The 18750-nt window shown below is 47.5% G+C and overlaps 1 protein-coding gene across 10 annotated transcripts in view; it reads right to left on the bottom strand.

Moving 5' to 3' along the window:
- SLC4A7 (solute carrier family 4 member 7) overlaps positions 1-18750 on the bottom strand; it is a 160741-nt gene that overhangs the window by 83708 nt on the left and 58283 nt on the right. The gene's annotated exons all lie outside the window — the stretch shown is intronic.

Below are 18750 nucleotides of genomic sequence, written 5' to 3'. Positions count from 1 at the left end.
TACGAAGAATTTACAATCTAAAGTATAAAACAAGAAGAGTTAGATACGGATAGATGGGGGCGGTACAAGGAAACAATGAGATTGTAGTGATCAACATACTAGGCAGTGGTCTCAGCACACCAACAGACTAACCGTTGTCAAGTTTTCTGTAAGTATCATAACTAAGGAGAGTTTTAAGGAGGGATTTGAAGATAGATAATGAGGTAGCTTTGCAGATGTTTATGGGGAGCTTCTCGCAAGCATGAAGGGCATCCTGGGAGAATATATAAAGGTGCTTGTTAAAATTTCAAACAAGTGAGTGATGACAGCTGACATGTGGCTAATCAGAGGCAGGAGTCGGCCTTTTGCTGTTGAACAAAAGATAGGTAGAGGAGGTATAGGGTGTTAAGGCCTTAAATGGGAAGGCAAATAGCTTATGCTTCCAGGTCACAGTGCCTCTAAATAAATGCACTGCAATGTTGTTGAGCTGGCAGGCAGAAATATCAGACTGTCTTCATAAAACGCTAGGCCAAAAACACTTCATAGTTCAGAAAGAGTTTAAATTCTCCAGACAATTGGGGGGTGGGGCTGGGAGGGAGGTAACATGGGAAGTGTTCAAATTCACAGAATAACCGGATTTTTTTCAAGGTTCTAGATTGCTCCTCCTCAATAAACAAACATTAAAGTTTAAGGATAAAAGATACTGAAAAGAAGTTTACATTCAACAGTGGAAGAAGCCCACTTAAATAAGATAACCTGTGCTGGTTTATTAAAAGACTTAGCCCTGGTCTACACTACAGGGTAAGGTCGAATTTAGCCATGTTAAATCAATTTTATAATGAACGTGTCTACACAACCAACCCCATTCGGTCGACCTAAAGGGCTCTTAAAATCTACTTCTGTACTCCTCCCCGGCGAGGGGAGTAGCACTAAAATCGACCTTGCTGGGTCGAATTTGGGGTAGTGCGGACGCAAATCGACGTTATTGGCCTCCGTGAGCTATCCCAGAGTGCTCCAATGTGACCGCTCTGGACAGCACTTTCAACTCCGATGCACTAGCCAGGTACACAGGAAAAGCCCTGGGAAATTTTGAATTTCATTTCCTTTTTGGTCAGCGTGGAGAATTCAGCAGCACAGGTGACCAGGCCGTCCCCCTAGAATCGCAAACGAGCTCAAGCATGGAGCAAACAGGAGACAATGGATTAGATTCCTGTATGGGGAGAAGAAACTGTGCAGGCAGAACTCCAATCAAAGAAGAAATGCTAATATATATGCCAAAATCGCACAGGGCATGATGAACAGAGGCTTCAACAGGGACATACAGCAGTGCCGCGTGAAAGTCAAGGAGCTCAGGCAAGCCTACGAAAAGACAAAGGAGGCAAACGGTCGCTCTGGGTCAGAGCCCCATACATGCCGCTTCTATGATCAGCTGCATGGCATTCTAGGGGGGACCCCTACCACTACCCCACCACTGTCCGTGGACACCTGCAAGGGGGAGTCTTACGCAACACGGAAGAGGATTTTGTGGATGAGGAAAAGGAGGAGAAGGAAAATGAAGCAGTGAATCCGTTCTCCCTGGCAGCCAGGACCTTTTCATCACCCTGGAGCCAATACCCTCCCAACGCGGGACCCCCGACCCTGAAGGCAGAGAAGGCACCTCTGGTGAGTGCACATTTGTAACTACAGTACAGAGTTTAAAAGCAACAGTGTTTAATGTCGGATTTGCCCTGACAACTTGGGATGCATTCGTGGCCAGTACAGCTACTGGAAAAGTCTGTTAATGTGTCCGGGGATGGAGCGGGAATCCTCCAGGGACATCTCCATGAAGCTCTCCTAGAAGTACTCTGAAAGCCTTTGCAGAAGGTTTCTGGGGAGGGCTGCCTTATTTCTTCATCCATGGTAGGACACTTTACCACACTAAGCCAATAGCAAGTAGTCTGGAATCATTGCAGCACAAAGCATGGCAGCGAATGCTCCTGGGTTTTGGTCCCATTCAAGCAACATTCAGTCTTTATATTTCAGTGTTACCTCAGGAGAGTGATATCTATCATTTATGGTCACCTGGTTGAAACAGGGAAATTTTTGTAAGGGAACAGTAAAAGGCCGCATTCCTGCTGGGCTGTTTGCGCTTGGCTAAAAAGGATCATCCTATAGCCACGCGGTGGGGGGGGGAGGGGTGAAGGGATCATCTCAAATAGCCACCCGGAGGGGTGGGGGAGGTGTGTGCTGCACCTCCACCCGAAAACTGCAGCCCCTCCTTTTAAATGGCAAACCCAACCCGCATTGCTTGCTGTGGGAAAGGAGGATGCTAAAGTTTGAAAACATTCCCACATGTTGTGAAGGCGTTAGAAGCCAAACTCGTGTACCCTTTGCCTTACCATGGCTGCCTGGAAACCGAATTCTGTTGCCCAGCCACGTGTATTGTGTCACCATACCGGCAGGCGCTCAATATAAAAGGCAAAATGTGACCTTGTACTAAAAGCACATGTGCTGTCTGCTGTGAATTGCTTGATTCACTGTGAAAGAGTCTCCCTTTGTTCTCAGAAATGTATCACCTTAAATTTTACTCTCCCTTTTATCCCCCTGCAGGTGCAAATGTTTCTGTGCTCCCCCATCATCTCCATCCCTGAGGTTATCGCAGATTAGAATACGAAAAAAATGCACTTGCAATTACATGTTTTCCGAGCTCATGCAGTCCTCCCGCACTGATAGGGCACAGCTGAATGCATGGAGGTATTCAGTGGCAGAGTCCAGGAAAGCACTAAGTGAGCATGATGAGAAGAGGCAGGATGCAATGCTGAGGCTAATGGGGGAGCAAATGGACATGCTCAGGCGTCTGGTGGAGCTGCAGGAAAGGCAACGAGAGCACAGACCCCACCGCATCTACTGTACAACCACCTGCCCTCCTCCCCAAGTTCCATATCCTCCTCACCCAGACGCCCAAGAATGCGGGGGGGGAGGTAGGCTCCGGGCACCCAGTCACTCCACTTCAGAGGATGGCCCAAGCAACAGAAGGCTGTCATTCAAATAGTTTTCATTTGTAGTGTGGCTACAATAAGCAATGTGCCCTTGTCCTTCCCTCCTCCCCCACCCCACCTGGGTTACCTTATCCAGTTATCTTGCTTGTTTTTCTTTTTGTTAATTAATAAAAAAAGAATGCATGGTTTCAAAACAACAGTGACTTTATTTCCTTTGCCAGCTGTGATTGAAGGGGGGAGTGTGGCTGGCTTACAAGGAAATAAAAAAAAAATCAACAAAGGATCCGGATTTGGATCAAGGAGAAACACACACAACTTTTACACCGTAGCCTGGCCAGTCATGAAACTGGTTTTCAAAGCCTCTCTGATGCGCAGTGCGCCTACCTGTGCTCTTCTAATCGCCCTGGTGTCTGGATGTTCAAAATTGGCAGCCAGGCGATTTGCCTCAACCTCCCACCCTGCCATAAACGTCTCCCCCTTACTCTCACAGATATTACGGAGCACACAGCAAGCAGTAATAACAATTGGAATATTGTTCGCGCTGATGTCTAACCTAGTCAGCAAACAGCACCAGGGAGCTTTTCAACGTCCAAAGGCCCATTCTACCAGCATTCTGCACTTGCTCAGCCTATAATTGAGCTGCTCCTTACTACTGTCCAGGGTGCCTGTGTATGGATTCATGAGTCATGGGAGCAAGGGCTAGGCTGGGTCTCCAAAGATAACTATTGGCATTTCAACATCCCCAACAGTAATTTTCTGGTCTGGGAAGTAAGTCCCTTCTTGCAATTGCTCAAACAGCCTGGAGTTCCTAAAGATGCAAGTGTCATGCACCTTTCCCAGCCATCCCACGTTGATTTCGGTGAAACTTCCCTTGTGATCCACCAGTGCTTGCAGCTCCACTGAGAAGTACCCCTTGCGGTTTATGTACTGGTAGGCTAAGTGGTCCAGTGCCAAGGTAGGGATATGCATTCCATCTATCACCCCACCACAGTTATGGAAACCCACTGCAGCAAAGCCATCCACTATGACCTGCACATTTCCCAGAGTCATTACCCGTGATAGCAGATCAGTGATTGTACTGGCTACTTGAATCACAGCAGTCCCCACAGTAGATTTGCCCACTCCAAACTGATGCCAGACTGACTGGTAGCAGTCAGGCGTTGCAAGCTTCCACAGGGCTATGGCCACTCGCTTCTCAACTGTCAGGGCAGCTCTCATCTTGGTATTCCTGCGCTTCAGGGCAGGGGAAAGCAACTCTCACAGTTCCAGGAAAGTGGCATTATGCATGCAAAAGTTTTGCAGCCACTGGGAATCATCCCATACCTGCAAGACTATGTGGTCCCACCAGTCTGTGCTTGTTTGTCAGGCCCAGAATCGGTGTTCCACTGTATCAACGAGCCCCACTGCCACCATGATGTCCCAATTGCCACATCCCGTGCTTTCAGGAACGTCTCTGTCCATGTCCTCCTCACAATCGTCCTCATGCTGCTGTCTCTTGGCCAGGTTCTGCACATACTGCAGTATAATGCACAAAGTGTTTACAATGCTCGAAACAGCAGCGGTGAGCTGAGTGGGCTACATGCTTGCCGTGCTATGGCATCTGCATGGGTAACCCAGGAAAAAAAAGGCACAAAATGATTGTCTGCAATTGCTTTCACGGAGTGAGGGAGGGAGGGGAGACTGACATGTACCCAAAGCCACCCGCGACAATGCTTTTGCCCCATCAGGCATTGGGAGCTTAACCCAGAATTCCAATGGGCAGCAGAGACTGCGGGAACTGCAGGATAGCTTCCCTCAGTGCACCGCTCTGAGAGTCGATGCTAGCCACGGTAGTGGGGATACACTCCGCCGACCTAATGTGCTTAGTGGGACATATACAATCAACTGTATAAAATCGATTTCTAAAAATCAACTTTTATAACATCAATTTCGTAGTGTAGACATACCTTTAAGAACTAAAATTCATCCAAAAACTGTAGAAAAATATTCTGAACAGCATACTTTTGTAGAAAGCATCTATGTAAGCTTCTCCAGCATGAACAAATAGTATTTGAGAGTCAAAGTCTCTCTGCAATTGATCGGTACAACTTAAATTATGCTACATCAAGGCCCTTTTGAGATTGTTGTGGTGAAGGGGCTTGCATATTCCAGGGATCCTCAGAGCTATGTTTTTGGGAGCTTCATGCTCCTGGTAGGGTCTCCCAGCGTGAACAGGTGTGAGGGGAGGTCCCAGACAAAGCACAGTCCAATCTCCCAAGTCCTCGACAGCGGATCAGGCGGCAGAGGTTCTTTGGATCTCAACGGCTCTGAAAGCAGATGAAGGCTGCAGCAAGGTGGAGATCTCTAGTTGCTCGGACTTTCCCTGCCACTGGGCCCCAGACCTCCAGCTTCTCATGATCATGCGGTCTTTGTAGGCGCACCAGCTTGCCCACATTAAAAGAAATCAAGCGCCAACTTCTACCACGGGAGATAACATCTTTCCAACCTTCCAAATCCTGTGGCAATAGACTAGTGGTGACGGGGACAGGATTAGAGAATCTAGCAGTCCCTAGCCACAAATCTGCACATAGGTGGCAGTAGTTAGATGGTCGTCTGGCACGTGGACTGAGACAGGGATGTAATTCAGCAGCTACTATCACCACTGAGCAGTCCTCTTTAGGACCCCTTCTGCTCACCCTGCACAGGGAGAGGGCTAGAAAAGGTGCCCCAAACCTAGGCTGTCTCACCCACTCCTGGCTAGATTACCTGGTCCAGTGGGATCACTCCAGCTGCAGTCAAAGCTATAAGACAGTGACTTGTGCTACATGGAATGTTCGCACCCTGATGGAGAACAAAGATAATGTACAACTGGAAAGAAGAACTGCTATCATTGCCAAGGAATTTGCAAGATATAACAGATGTCGCTCCCCTGAGAGAGACAACATGCCCAAATGAAAGTCAACTGAGAGAAGAAGGTGGAAGCTAGACCTTTTTCTGGAAGGTCAGAGGACAGGCATATTCATGGTATCAGTTTTGCAAGTAGGAATAAGTTTGTCAGTCAGCTTACAGAATTTCCTGTGGGAATCAAAGAACTTCTTATGACTCTTCGCCTTAAGCTCAGAAACAACCAGTCTGCTGCTGTCATCGGTGCATATGCTCCAACACTTGACGCTGTCGAGGATACCAAGGAACAATTCCATATGGATCTTGACAGAGTCCTGACCAACACTCCCAAGGATCATTCTCCTCCGAGATTTTAACACTAGAGTCAGACATGAGTCAGATCTCTGGAATGGCACTATTGGAAAAGGAGGAGTAGGAAAGGCCAACTCCAACGGCATCTCCTCCTAAGCAAATATGTAGAACATGGCCTGGTCATCACGAACACCCTCTTTAGTCAAAGTGACAAATATAAGACCACTGGAGATACTCCCGCTCCAGGCATTAGCGCCTTCTTGACTATGCTATTGTTAGGCTCGAGATTGGAAGGATGTCTGCATCACAAGGGCCATGCCTGGAACCGATGACTGTTGGACAGACCACTGCCTTGTTAGAGCTACCATGAAAATCCCAATCACCTCAGGCATCACAAGCAGGCAAAATCAGTACAAAAGAAATTCAACGTCAAGTCCCTCGAAAATATAGTGACTTGGGAGAAACTTCAGTAGTGTCTCCAAGAGAGGTTTGCCGCTATGCCTAGAGCTGACGATAATGAAAAATTTCTGGAAGGGATTAAAAACTGTCATACTCTCAGCATATGCGGAGTCCATTGGCTATGTCACCCGCCATCACCAAGATTAGTTGGATGAAAATGATGCTGAGATTCAGGGCCTGCTCGACCAGAAAAGAAAAGCTGACTGCAGGTGGCAAAATGATGTATTACGTGAGCAGGCCAGCGGGGAAGAGTCATACTAGCAACTCAAGGCTAAAGCCCAAAGGAAAATTCATGACATCAAAAATAAGTGGTGTCGAGAAAAGGCCAAGGAGATTGACCTTTTTGCTGATAAACATGACATAAGGAACATTTTTCAGACAATAAGAGCCATTTATCATCCATGGCCCCACACCACTCCGAGCCCAAGACGAGTCAATGTATTTTAAGGACAGCAAAGCCAGGTGGAAGGAGCATTCTCAGGAGTCAATTCTCTTTATCTATACCTCAAGGATAGAGGATCTCTTGCCGACCCCCCGGCCCCATTACGCAAACCAAGAACCACAAGGCAGCAGGGCCAGATGGCATATCACCTGAAGTCTACAAGTTTGGAGGTGAAGAACTGTTAAGGAAGCTCCACAAACTTTTTCTTCATATTTGCTATAATGAGAAGATTCCAGAAGACCGAGAAATGCCAATATTGTTACAATCTTTAAGAAAGGAGATAACTTCCACACTCCAACTTAGCAAGGCAATGCCTTGCTATCTACAGCACTGAAAATTCTTGCTCATATCCTCTTAAACTGATTACTTCCTCTTGCTGAGGAAATATTGCCAGACTCTCAGTGTGGTTTTAGACCATCCCGCAGGACAACCAACAGGATCTTCGTTGCCTGCCAAATCCAGAAAAAACGTCTTGGGAACAAAATAAGGACCTGTACATGGCCTTCATCGATTTGACAAAGGCCTTCGACTCCATGAACCGCGAAGCCCTGTGGAAGGTGCTGGCCAGATTTGGCTGCCCTCCCAAATGTATTAATGTCCTAAGGCTTCTCCATGATGGTGGAGTGTGCAGTAATTGGAGGAGCAGGCACCTTCGCCAGGTAATAGCACTCCCTGATGCAGGACGTGATCCATGATGAAATTCACTTTGAAGAGACAGGAAGACCTTTCATCCTGTCCGCCACAAATAACTGGACCGACTCTTAGAACGGCTTCGTTCCCTCAGTGTAGAAGGCTAGTGTTCTGCACACATCCAATGAGTGAATTCCTTTGCTCCCTGCCACTCCAGGGAGTCTTAGGATGGAATACTGGGAGGAAGATGTCCTAGTTGATGTGAAACTGGGAGACAACCTTCAGGACAAAAGCCAGGTGGGGTCTGAGCCGAACCTTGTCCTTACAGAACACAGTGTAAGGGGGCTCTGATGTCAGGGCCTTGAGCTCAGATACCCTTCTGGCCGAGGTTATCGCTACCAGAAACACTACTTTGTATGAGAGATAGAGCAGGGAGCATGTTGCCAAAGGTTCAGAGGGTGGACCCATGAGTCTGGAAAGGACCATACTGAGGTCCAGTCCGGGACCAGGTGCCAGACCTGCAGGTATAGTCTGTTGCAACCTTTAAGGAAGCGACTGAGCATAAGGTTAGCAAAAGCCGAGTGGTCCTCTGCTCCTGGGTGAAAGGCAGAGATGGCAGCCAAATGAACCCTTACTGACTACATGGACAGCCCCTGCTGCTTGAGATGGAGGAGATAGTCCAATATAAGTGGCACGAAGGTGAGTGTCGGGGGCAAACGGTGCTGCGCCAACCAGACTGAAAATCTCTTCCACTTGGCAAGGTAGGTAGCCTTGGTGGAAGGCTGCCTACTGCCAAGGAGGACTTGTCTAACCAGTTCTGAGCAAGAAAGCTCCATCAGATTCAGCCACAGAGCTTCCAGGCTGTGAGGTACAGCGACTTGAGGTTCGGGTGTTGGAGACTAAGTCCAGGAAGAGCGGCAAGGTGACTGGAGCTTCCACAGACATTTCCAGGAGTGATATGTGCTGGAGCTATCAATATCACCAAAGCTCATCCCTCCGAATCTTGAGTACATTGTAAACAAGCGGAATGGGCGGAAACGCATAAAAAAGAGATGGTCTCCCAATGGGAGGAAGAATGCGTCCATGATGGAACCCAGACTGTGACTGAGGAAGGAGCAAAACTGTTGGCACTTCCTGTTGCGTCGCGAACAGGTCTATCTGGGGAAAGCCCCACTGATGGAAGATTGAGTTCGCCGCATCCGGGTGAAGGGACCACTCGTGGCTGTGGAATGACCTGCTGAGAGAGTCCGCCAATTCGTTCCGTACTCCGGGGAGGCAAGATACTTGCAGATATATCAAGCGTTCCACACAGAAGTCCCACAACATGAGCACTTCCTGGCACAGGGGAGAGGAATGTGCACCCGCATTTGTTGATACAGAACACATCTCCTTATCAAGTGGGCTTGGAAAGCCTGGCACGCCAGGTGTACCACTCTCAGCTCCCAAATGTGCTCCCCCCCCAGCCCAGAGCTGACATATCTGTCACTAGCGAGAGGGACAGCTGAGGGCTGGTGAAGGGGACCCCTGCACATACTATTTGTGGGTCGAGCCACCACTGGAGGGAGTCAAGTACCGTGTGAGGCAGGACTGGCCAATACACTAATGCTAGCCACGACTGAAGAGGTCGAAGTCCGAGTCTGGCATGCTGTACTACGTAGGTACATGCCGCCATGTGTCCCATGAGTTTCAGGCAATTCCTTGCTGTGGTGGTGAACCGCCTGAGACCACATACATCGCTGCTGAGGGACCAAAACCTTGCTTCCAGGAGGTATGCCCTGGCTTGTATCAAGTCCAGTACTACCCCTATAAAGTCTATCCTCTGAACCAGGGACAGCGTTGATTTCCCCTCATTCAGAAGAGGCCCAGTTCGTCGAACGTTGCTCTTACAAAGTCAACTTGTGCCTCCACTTGAGACCTGGAGCATCCCTTGATGAGCCAGTCGTCGAGGTACAAGAACACCTGTACCTGCCATCTGCGCAGGAATGCAGCCATGACTGCCATGCACTTGGTAAAAACACATTGCACTGCTGACAGGCCAAAAGGGAGGACTATGAACTGGTAGTGGGTGTTCAACACAAACCTGAGGTATTTTCTGTGGGACAGAGTTATTGCTATGTGAAAGTACGCATCCCTCAAGTCGAGGGCAGCATACTAGTCTCCTGGATCCGATGAAGGGATGATGGAAGCCAAAGAGACCATGCAGAACTTGAGCTTCTAGAAACCCTTGCCCTTCTGCTTCTGAGGAACCTATTCCACTGCCCCTAGCGAAAGGAGTGAGTGCACCTCCTGTATCAGGAGTTGCTCTTGAGAGGGGTCCCTGAAGAGGGATGGGGCAGGACACAGAATTGGATGGAGTATCCCCTCTCTACTGTGAGGAGCACCCAGCGGTCCAAAGTGATACAGGACCATGCATGATAGAAAGGGGACAGTCGGGAGGAAAAGGAAAGGCGGGGTAGATCCAGTTTTTGTTCTGGTGCGCCATCCTCGACTGCACTTCAGAAGGCTGGTTTGGGGCTGGAAGTTGGTTTAGGATGGCCAGAGTCCTAGCCTGAGGACAGGTACAGCCTTTTTCTGATGTTCCTATTCCTCCTCCAGGAGCTGTCCTGTCGGTAGAACTGCAAAGGAGATTGAGACCTAAAATGCTTCTGCTGCATGGCGGGAGTGTGTAGGCCCAATGATTTGACGGTGGCTCTAGACTCTTTTAGGCTGTGTAGCCTTTTATCTGTCTTCTCTGACAACAGAATCACACTGTCAAAGGGGAAGTACTGTATGGTCTGCTGGACCTGGAGCCCCTTCTCATGGCCACCCCTGTAGCCATGACTCTTGTGGCTGCATCAGCACTGTCCAGCACAGCCTGGAGGGAAGCTCGGGAAATTAGCTTGTCCTCCTCAACCAAGACCGAAAACTCGGCACAGGAGTTTAGGGGCGAGCAGCTCCACAAATTTTGCCATTGCCATAGAGATATTAAAAGAGTACCGGCTGACAATGGCCTATTGGCTGGAAATGCAGAGCTGCAATCCACCCATGGAATAGACCTTCCTCCCAAAAACGTAAAGTTTTTTAGCCTCCCTGTTTTGGGGGGGGGGGGGGGCGCGGGGCGCGCAGAGGGGCCTTCAAAACCTTGCTGCTCGCGTTCATTAGCAGCTTCCACAACAAGGGACTCAGGCTGCGGGTGGGAATAAAGACGTCCATAACCCTTAGAGGGCACAAAATATCACCATTCATTGCGCTTGGCAGTGGGTGGCAATGATGCTGGCATCTGCCACAGGGTTTTGGTGGTGTCCGCAAGTTTTTATAAGCAGTATGGCAAATATGGGAAGGTCCAGAGGGCGCGAGGATATCCACCATGAGATCGGAGTCCTCCACTACCACCTCTGCCTTGATGCCCAGTCTCTGGGCAACGCAGCACAGCAACTGCTGCAACACCAGATTGTCTTTGAGTGCTGGGACTATGGCAGTGCCAGCCAGCGCCTCCTCCAGCGATGACAAGGAGGAAGCCCCAAAGAACGGAAGCTGCTCCTGGCCATCAGCACCCAGAGTATCCTGTGACTCTCGGGGATCCCATGCAGGAGCAGACACAGATGGTGTGGTGCTTAGCACTGAGGCTGTCGGCACCAAACTCAGTGCCAGGATCAGCACTGGTGGCACCACTGGTGGCACCACTGGTGGCGCTGTCAGAGCCAAGGTCGCTGTTGGTGCCGCAGGAGCTGCTGTCAAAGCCTGTGCCAGCAATAGCAGTGCTGCTGGCGCCGGCGCCAAAGCCACAGCTGGTGCCAAAGCCAGTGCCGGCGATAGTGCCGCAGCCGATGGTGCTCATGTCAGTGGTTCAGTGGCTGGTCGCTCAGCTGGTGGGATAAAGGTGGCCAAAGCCACCAAAGTTGCCACTGAGCCAGACCCTTAGTTCCTTCCCTGGCTCTGGTGAAAGGCCCAGGGAGTCCAGAAGGCCCACTCAGAAGGGTTCTGCCACAACGGTGGCCACGGCACCGGACAAGCCTGTCTCTCCCGCCGCAACCTGGACCTCCTACTCTTATTGGAGCGGTAGGAGTCTGACTCCAACTCTGAGGTCTCCCAAAAGGAAGACCACAGAAGAGCTGTGCTTCGGGGCACCGAGTGTCAGGAACTTGGGGACTGACTGGGTTCTCTCTCCCGAGGTGTCGGTGCTGGAAGGTGCCAGGACATCATCGCCAGCTTCCCTCTTGATTGCACCTATGGCCACAGTAGGGCGGACAGGGCCGAAGTCACCCCTGTCCCAGGGGGCGAGAATGACGCCATGAGATACAACAAGTCTTGAGCTGCCTCGAAAGCCTCTGGTGTTGAGGGGAGCGGCAGCTGCTGGCCAGTAGGCTCCAGCGATCGCGGTGGGCCCAAACTCAACTGCCTCACCTGGGCAGGAGTCGACACAGCCCTGACCAGGGACCTGGTGCTGTGGCCCAACTGGGCTCTCTCAGCCATCAGCTCCTTAGATTTAGCCGGGGGAGAACACTCGCTCTCCAGCAACTGGTGCCTGTCCACCAATTGGCCACGGGAGAAGCCATGCCAATGCCAAGCGTCTCAGGAGGAGACCTTTTTCGGCACCAGTTCCCAGGATAACAGTGCTGGGACACTCTGTGCCGACAAGGACATGCTGAGTGCGGGATTCCCCGACCCAGGGTCTGAGTGGGGGCAAAGAGCTGCCGCCATTAGGAGAACCTGAAGCTGCTGTTCCCTTTCTTTAATAGTTCTGGGATGGAACTTGTGGCAGATCCTACACTGTTCCTTTTGGTAACCTTCCCCTAGGCACCTTAAACAAGAAGCATGGGGATCATTCTTTGGCATGTGCTTAGCGCCCACCTCACAGGTTTTGAACCCCAGGGACCGCAGCATACCCTGGTTCCAGGGAGTCGGAAAGGGGGAGGGGGGAGAACCCCCAACTAACTACTATACAATACTAACTAAAGAAGAACTATACACAAAAATGGAGATAAAGACACTTGCTAAGCAAGGGCTATGGGACGTTCCAGCTAACCGTCACTGGCTGCAAGAAGAAACTGAAGGGGTGGTGGGTCGGCAGGGCTCTAAACTGAGCGGGGGCACCCAGGCCAGCATGACAGGCTGCTATGGGAAAAATCTTCCGGCTACCATGCACTTGCACGCACACACCTCAGACTGGAATGGACATGAACAAGGACCTGAAGAAGAAATGTCCATACCTACTGCAGGCGGATCTGTGGTTCCAAGATCAGATTCCTGAGTCATCTGAGGACCCATACGTAAATCCATGGTAGAGATCATCCTCGAATCGAGAGATCACTGATGACAACTACATCGAGGCCTTCTCTAGACCAGCAATGGGCATTGAATTTCCAAAAACTGAATATCCATCTTAATATCAATAATTGGGACCACAACTGTAGATGGGCTTTTGACTTTTTACCACCATGTTGACCAGACGTGTTCTGAGCAGAATTAGATAACCGTGTATGGCAGGATGCCATCACAGATCATCCCCTTGTCACACAGCAAGGCCCCTTCAGGTACACTGACCTCACCTCCCTCTAGTGGGGTTCAGCAACAAACACTCACTTCCAGAGTCTTTAAACAATGTTTTCCTTCTACAGGGGAAATTTATTATACAGATAAATTATACTTTAATTTCTTCTGGGGAAGTTTATACAATTTCCCCAGAAGAGCCCTCCTAGAAGTTCAGGGGTCTTAACAGCCCTTCTTGGGGTTGGTGAATTTCAGTCCTGGTGTTGCTGCCCACACATTCTCCAATCATGTTCCAGGGTCTTCCCAACCCTCCTTCTTGGGGAGGATGGAACTTCCTGTCAAGCTTCTCCCTATCTGGCCAAAGAGGCCCAGAGCACGCCTTATTGGTCTGTGCTCATGACCTCAGGATAGCTGTGGCTTCCAACCAGCTTTTCCTCCAGCTGGCCCCTTTTCCAGCAGACAGCAATCTTCCTTCGCTGGTCTCTCTCTATTCCAGGGTCATGTGCCCTCTTACCCCTGTCCGTCCCCTCCCAGGGCCAGGAGTGGGGTCGCGGCTCCGGGGGAGAGTAGTGGACGTGGACAGGGCTGGGGGCATCAGCCGTGGCCATGAGCAGAGTTCCCTCCCCATCCCTCCCCCGAACGTTCCTCCGTGCCCCCTTGGGGGGGCACACCCCACAGTTTGGGGACCTCTGCTCTACTCTGAGGGAAGAGGGAAAAATATATACAGCCTTCCTTCCCAGAGCTGGTTCTGGCTGGCTGGGAGTGAGAGGAGCCTTGCCCTCTTTACAAGGCTGCTGGTTCTGGGCCCTTACAGGAATAGAAGCACAGGTCTTCCAAAAAACACAGACTACGCCCTCAGGGCAGCTTCCTCTCTCCCCATATCTGCCTTTGTCATTTTCCTAGACTCTTGGGTAACAAACCTTAAAGAGGCCACGCCATGTGAAAGGGATGGGGTAATGCCTAAGCCCTACAACCCTTAAGGGGACAGTCCACCTTGTCACACAGTGGTTACAAGGCCATCAAGGGTCTACACCCATACTCTCTACCACTGCTAATGCTACCTCAAATTTCATACTGTTGCACTAGTATTGAAGAAAAATGCTGGTTTAGACACTTCCATAGAAATACATACCTACAGAACATGCCTCCTCTTTACAACATATTAAGGGAGAGAACACATGGCTAAGGCAAAATTTAAAAAAATTAAAACAAAAAAACCCCACAATCCTCTCACTCAGAGGGAATACTAATTTCATGTTTTATATCTTACATTTATTTGACAGCATTCTGCTATCTGAAAATGCTAAGATCAAAACTGTGGTGAAAGTCAAAACTATCTGTTGGGTTAGACAACTTCAAATAGTCCCTAGTTCTCAGATTATACCACTTGTGTTTTGGGCCCTGTAACCTTGACTTCCTTCTGACCAGCCTTTTAACGCTATATTTGTTGTGCACTACCATCTTAAGAGACGACAGCTGCTATTCTTATGTCACATGTTTTGACATTCAATGTATTAATGGGTTTCCTACACATTTAGTGCAAACCAAGCCCTCTGTTTAGCAGTCAAGTAATCTAAGCATTCATTTTTGGAACATTTGAGGAACAGGAGTGAGTGAAAATGGTATATTCACCTTCTTTTGAAGAAATATAAGTTTTCATCCACTTTTTAAACCTATGTGGTAAGTCCCCTGTTAGACATACCCAAGAAACTAAGATCAGGTGAATTCTCCCTCCCCCATTCCACCAGCCCTCTCATCCGCTCTGAAATTAGGGTTGCTGTGCCAGGGCAGACAGTTCTATTGTAGGTGGCCAGTGCCCTCTGCAGTTTAGTATAATGCGTCCATTGAAACAGGAAGCTACCTCTGCCCTGCAAGAAGTGCACAACCTGCTTGACTGCAGATTTAGTTAGAGAATACAGTCCAATTCAGAGCCAAGTTAGTTCTAGTTTTTGGGTTGTATCTGATTCTATTTCAGGATCTTCTTCTGATTCTTTAGAATCTCAGAATTAATTGTTCCCAACATACCGGTTTACCCAAATCAGATTTCAATTTGCAACCACTGTTCAACATCAAATTCCTTTCCTATAAACAAGGGCCAAGCTAGTTATCCCAAGTTTCCATAGCTGCACACCAACTACAGCATTTACAAACACTACACACACACACACACACACACACACACAGAAACTATACCAAGTAAACTTGCACCTCTTTCTACCCCAAACAGGACACATTTTTGTATAGTATATTTCATATTAACAGCATTCCAAACTGCTGTATAGTTATGGATAATAAAAGAAATGCACATTAATTAACAGTGGGAGAAAAATTATTAAGTATATGCAGGGGAGAAAAATGTTTTTAACTGAAATTTAAAATGGGAGGGAGCATAAAAGAGCCTCTCTGTATATTTATCTCATTTAGTCTGCAGGAAAGGTTTATACAATCTAACCACTGTTAATACACAAAGGGGAAAGAGATAGTGCTAGTTATGCAGAGAGAAAAGTAGAGGTAGAAAGAACTGCAACACAGGCTGGTGCAAATGCATGATGGGTTTATAAACAAAAGGCAATTCAGAATAGGATCCTGAAGACTGTGGTATTCAATGGGCATTTCTGGATGTACAGTATTCTGTACATACTAGTCTGGACAGCATGGTCTTGGGGAGGATACAGAGAAAAGGAAGTATAATTACGATGGCATAGATTAAAGATTTGAGGAGGTTTAGGCAAAGTAGCATCTAACGCGCAAAGTTGTGGAAATGACAACAGCCATTTATTAACATAAGAGACGTGGTAGAAGTTCAGAGTCAAGAAAATGCCATAGTTAAAGAGGTTCAACTTTGAAAAAAGGTTAAATAACTTGTTCCATTCAAGTTCTCATACTGTTCCCATCCATATGATAGCTAGGCAGATTCCAGAAGTACACTTAACCGTGTGATTGCTATCTGTCATGTGTACGCTCTCGCCTTCCTCCCACAATTCCCAGGAGAAATATTGGGGGGGGGGGGGGCGCTTTGCATTTTTATTTCATTTCATTTTGTGATGTACCATGCACTGTTAGTGAACGTAGTGTAAAAAAGTGCACCCTGGTAATATATCTAGGGGAAAAAACAATGTAATGCATTGATCCAACAGGAAGGAAAAGCCTGGAAAGAGTAGTGTTGAAAAAGACCTACAGGATCATGTGGAGATATGTTTGCAATTCAATATGGCTGCAAATTAGCCCAACGTAATATTGAGCTAAACAGACAACGGTATAACATCACAAAAGCATGGAGACAAGTACAGTAATTATCTATGAACTTCATCATACAAACCCATTGAAGTCAATGGCAAAGCTCCCACTGACTTTCATGATGCAGGATCAGGGTTTACATGACTCTGGTGCAACCACATCAGATGAATTAAATCCTGGGCAACCCATTATCAGACAGACAGACAAGTTGAAAGAAAAATTATTAGAAGGAAGGAATAAAGGAAGTATTACAAATGAATAAAAATTTAAATTATGCCTCTTGAGTATGCTTAAGGACACAACAGTCCAGTATGTAACACTACGGTATCAAAAAACACAAATTAAACTGAAAATAAATCTCCCCCTATTAACTTCTTTCAGTTACAGTATTTGAGCTGTTACTTTTAACTATATTGGGTATAAGATTTTCAGAGAAAACTGATTTTCAAGTCAGCTACATTGCTTTAATATGGTGCTTGTGTCAACTGTCCTAAAGGAAAAGTTTTAGAGCATCAAATGAATACAGTTTTGCCAAAACTATTGTGAAAGTCCACAGTGTAATGCAGGAGTGACCAACCTGTGGCTCTGGAGCCATATGTGTTGCTTCAGAAGTTAATATGTGGCTCTTTGTATAGGCACAGATCCAGGGCTGGAGCTACAGGCGCCAACTTTCCAATGTGCCAGGGGGTGCTCACTGCTCAACCCTGGCTCTGCTACAAGCCCTGCCCCCACTCCACCCCTTCCCGTCCCCTCCGCCTCCCGCCCCAGAGCTTCCTACACACCATAAAACAGCTGATTGGCAGGCATGGGGAGGGAGAGGGAGGCGCTAATCAGCAGGGCTGCCGGTGGGCAAGAGGCACTAGGAGCGGGGTAGGGGGGAGTGGCGGGAAGCTAATGGGGGGCTGTTGGTGTATTACTGTGGCTCTTTGGCAACGTACATTGGTAAATTCTGGCTCCTTCTCAGGCTCAGGTTGGCCACCCCTGGTGTAATGGCAGATAGAACAAGTGAATGTTGAGAAACTGATTCCACTTTTAGGTTTTTTTTACCACCACATTTTGAACCTGTATTTTGCAGGTTCACTTAAGCTGACATTACTATTTACCATCCTTTGCTCTTAATGGACAAATGAAAGAGGTACATTGCCAATTCTGCACAGACAGAAGTGGCCTTTAAATCTCCATCATGTGAAAGCGGCACATCTACTGAGATTAGATTACCGAAAGGCATGCATGCCCTTGTAAACCCTCCTGTTACACTGAGATAGCAGTGTATCCAATTTATGCAGAGACTCTTCCAAGAATAAACTACTAGCAACCACAAACATCCTACATCCAGAAAGCATATCATTCATAACCTTCATTCTTTGGAAAGACAATACTATACTAGGGGCACCATTTTTTCGTACCATTTGCAAAATATAGTTAGAACCAAAAAACAGATATTTTAAACCTAGGTCAGACATAAGGTAACTAACTGATCAGTTAAACTATAATACTAACTTCAAGCATCTCTCTTGCTAAAGATAGATATATAGGGTATAGGCTTTCAATAATCATAGAAAATCTGCCAGGCCAGTTTTAGGCATAAAGCTAAAGAGGCAGCTGTTACAGCTTCACATTTTAAAAAAAAAAAAAAAAAAAAGTCACGAGGCATAAGCCTGCATTCTAGTTGGTTTCTCTTTCCATTTACATGGATAAAGAGTAAACTAATTAGGATTGTGTGAACCTATGTAGTTTCCCTTCTCTGGCAATTCCATGTAAACAGCGCAGAATAAACTGATTAGTGTTACCAACTGTCCCTTTGCAGTCTCCAGTGGTTTCCATGTGTGAAATATTACTTGCGCTGATCCTACAGACACATAAAAAGAAAGGAAGAAAGAGCAGTGGGGGTAGAAAACAAAAGCAAAAGTTAAAACTTATTCTGGACAAATTCAATAGACTAAAATTTCAGGTTTTTGTTTTTGTTAAGGAATAGGAATTAAATGCTTTGGGGATTTTTTTCTTCCTTTGTATTTTATTAGTCTTTTTACTCTTTTTGATTTTTTTTTTTTTTTTTTATAAGCAATGACTATGCTGTCCGAAAAAAAGGAGGGAGGGGAGAGCAGCAGGGTGGTCTAGTGCTCTTCTGACATGCTTCTTACTGGCTATTTCTAAAAGGGGATCAGCATGATTTTTATCTGTGGATACTATGACCTAGGACAGACCCTAGGATGAATTCCTGTAGTTGTGGGAAGATTCTGCTGGTGATCCCTAGAAAACTGAAAGAATGCTTACCTGCTTTCCGAGGCTGCAGAGCACCCATATAAGTATTATAGGAGGTACCCCTTAGATCTGTATTCATTAAAGACTGATGGCATTTGGTACACCCAGCAAGACTTAATC

This window comes from Chelonia mydas, chromosome 2 (assembly GCF_015237465.2).
Source record: "Chelonia mydas isolate rCheMyd1 chromosome 2, rCheMyd1.pri.v2, whole genome shotgun sequence".
NCBI lineage: Eukaryota > Metazoa > Chordata > Testudines > Cheloniidae > Chelonia > Chelonia mydas.
This window is presented reverse-complemented; position numbering and strand designations above follow the sequence as displayed.